Source organism: Bison bison, unplaced genomic scaffold (genome assembly GCF_000754665.1).
Source record: "Bison bison bison isolate TAMUID 2011002044 unplaced genomic scaffold, Bison_UMD1.0 scf7180017846000, whole genome shotgun sequence".
NCBI lineage: Eukaryota > Metazoa > Chordata > Mammalia > Artiodactyla > Bovidae > Bison > Bison bison.
The window spans coordinates 11,087-14,227 of record NW_011476573.1 but is presented as its reverse complement, the minus strand read 5'-3'; positions in this window follow the sequence as shown (position 1 = coordinate 14,227).

The window sequence follows — 3,141 nt, the reverse complement described above, 5'->3', positions numbered from 1 at the left end:
TGGGTAGCAGCAGGAAGTCCCAGAGAGAAGCATCTGATTCCTCTGAGACTCCGGCCACGACTTGTGGCCCTGAGCACACAGGTACGTCTGGGGGACCAGATCCCTTTCCCCAGCTGCCCGGGGCCACTGACTCTGGGACCTGATTCCCCCTCCACAGCCTCTGGATCTTGGAGCCAGGCCTAGCCCCTTAGCAGAGCCTACCCTGCCCCTTTCAGACCTAAGAGCCGCCAGGACCCAGAGGCGGGCACTTGGGATGCACAGAGAGTCCCAAAGTGTAGGCCCCAGGGCTCTCAGCTCTGACCCACTCAGCACCTGCAGTTAAGGCCACGTTCATCTGTGTGAAATGATACGCTTTCAACCACATTTAAATATTAAACATCAGCTGTAAGTTCATCCATACTGCTGTGCAACTACCATCATTCTCTCTCAAACTTTCATCTTCCCAAACGGAAACTCCTCACTCTCCTCCCCCAGGCTGCCGATGGTTCAGTCATCAGTCATGTCTGACTCTGAGACCCCGTGGACAGCAGCCCGCCAGGCTCCTCTGTCCATGGGAGTCTCCAGGCAAGAATACTGGAGTGGGCTGCCATTCTCATCTCCAGGCGATCTTTGTGACCCAGGGTTCGGATCCGTGTCTCCTGCACCGCAGGTGGATTCTTTACCGCTGAGCCACCAGGGAAGCCCTCCCCAATCCTGGGATGACCTCTGTTGTCCTGTCTCTATGAGTCTGCTTATTCTAGAGACCTCATATAAGTAGAATCATACACAACTTATCTTTGTGTCTGGTTTCACTGAGCACCAAGTCTTTAGCGCTCACGCATGGTGTAGCCTGTGTCAGGATTTCCTTCCTTTTTTCCAGGTAAATATGAGTCATATTCCATTCATGGACAGACCCCACTGTGAAACCCACTCACCCAGCAGCGGACACCAGATTGTCTCCACCTCTTGCTTATGTTTAAAACGCTGCTGTGAATTCGGGTGCTCGATGATCTCAAGACCTTGCTTCCGTCTGGGGGCGGGCACACCTGCAAGTGGGCTTGCAGGGCTGCATGGTAGCTCTGTGTTTCAGTTCTGAGGACGCTCCACTCTGTTTTCCATGGCATTTGCATCGTTTACATTCCAACCAGCAGTGCACAAAAGTTTCAATTTCTCCACGTCCTCTCCAACACTTGTTTTGTTCGGAGGTAGCGTTGCCACAGTGGAGTGGCCTCTCACTGTGGTTTGATTGGCGTCTTCCCGACAGTGACGCTACCTTTTCGGGCACTTCGTGAGTGTGCTTAAGTCTTCCTTGGAGGAATGTCTTGAGGGGCGGGGGGACCGGGGACTCCCCAGGCAGGCCTCAGCGCTCTCAGCTGTGACCCAGGCGCCCCCGCAGTCGTGTGGCGTGGACATGTGTGTACGTGTATTAGATTATACATATAATGTGCACGTTTAACATAAAAAGCGTTTCCACCGTTTATTCATTGTTGTGTTTTTTTGTTTAATTTGTTTTTTTTTTTTTTTTTTAGTTTTTTCGTTCGTTGAGGAGTTTCAAGAGTTTTTGTTCTTGCGTTTTAGAGGTTTTAGAAAGTATATCCTGCTTATTAAACCTTTATTGGATTTGTAGTTGGAGACTGTCTTCCCCCGTCCTGTGGGGCCTGCGCACTCGGGACAGTGTCCTCCCGTGCACAGAGATTATTCGAGATTATTCTGATGACGTCCAAGCAAACAGACGGGGGGAAATGGAAACAGTGACAGACTTTCTTTCTTGGACTCCAAAATCACTGCTATGACAAACCTAGAAGACGTATTAAAAAGCAGACACGTTACTTTGCCAACAAAGGTCTAATCAAAGCTGTGGTTTTTCCAGTGGTCATGTATGGGTGTGAGAGTTGGACCATAAAGAAGGCTGAGCCCCAAAGAATCGATGCTTTGGAACTGTGATGTTGGAGGAGACTTGAGAGTCCCTTGGACTGCAAGGAGAGGTCAGTCCTAAAGGAAATCAATCTTGAATATTCATTGGAAGGACTGATGCTAAAGCCGAAACACCAATACTTGGCCACCTGCTGCAAAGAGCCGACTCACTACAAAAGACCCTGATGCTGGGAAAGATTGAAGGCAGGAGGAGAAAGGGATGAAATAGGATGAGATGGTTGGATGGCATCACTGACTTAATGGACATGAGTTTGAGCAAGCTTCAGGAGACAGTGAAAGAAAGAGAGGGAAACTTGGTGTGCTGCACTCCACGGGGTTGCGAACAGTCGGACACAACTGAGCGACTGAACAACAACGACAGAAATCACCACAGATGGTGACTGCAGCCATGAAATTAAAAGATGCTTGCTCCTTGGAAGGAAAGCTATGACAAACTAGAGAGTGTATTAAAAAGCAGAGACATCACTTTGCCGACAAAGGTCTGTCTAATCAAAGCTATGGTTTTTCCAGTAGTCATGTATGGATGGGACAGTTGGAGCATAAAAAAGGCTGAGCGCCAAAGAATCAATGCATTCAAACTGTGGTGCTGGAGAAGATTCTTGAAAGTCCCTTGGACAGCAAGGAGATATAACCAGTCAATCCTAAAGGAAAGCAACCCTGATTATTCATTGGAAGAACTGATGCTAAAGCTAAAGCTCCAGTACTTTGGCCACCTGATGCGAAGAGTTGACTCACTGGAAAAGACCCTGATGCTGGCAGAGATTGAAGGAGGAGGAGAAGGGGACAACAGAGGATGAGATGGTTGGACGGTATCATCAACTCAATGGACATGAGTTTAAGCAAACTCTAGGAGATAGGGTCGGACAGGGAAGCCTGGTTGCTTCATAGAGTCACAAAGATTGGACATGACTTAGCGACTGAACACCAACATAGCTACGAGTTTATTTCTGATTCTCTCTTGTTCTCCGTGCCCTAGGTGTCTGTCCTAGCCTTAGGAAAACAGCACACTGTTTTGAATGCTGTGCCTTTGTAGGTAGGGAGTCTTGAACTTGGGAAATGTATGTCTTTTTTCTTTTTCAAGATTATTTTGGCTATTCAGGGCCCCTTGCAATCCCATATTAATTTGAGGATTGACATTTCAACTTCTGCAAAAAAAAAAAAAGAAGAAGTTGGAATTTTGATAAGGATTGCATTGAACCTGCAGGTCACTTTGGGTAGTATTGACAT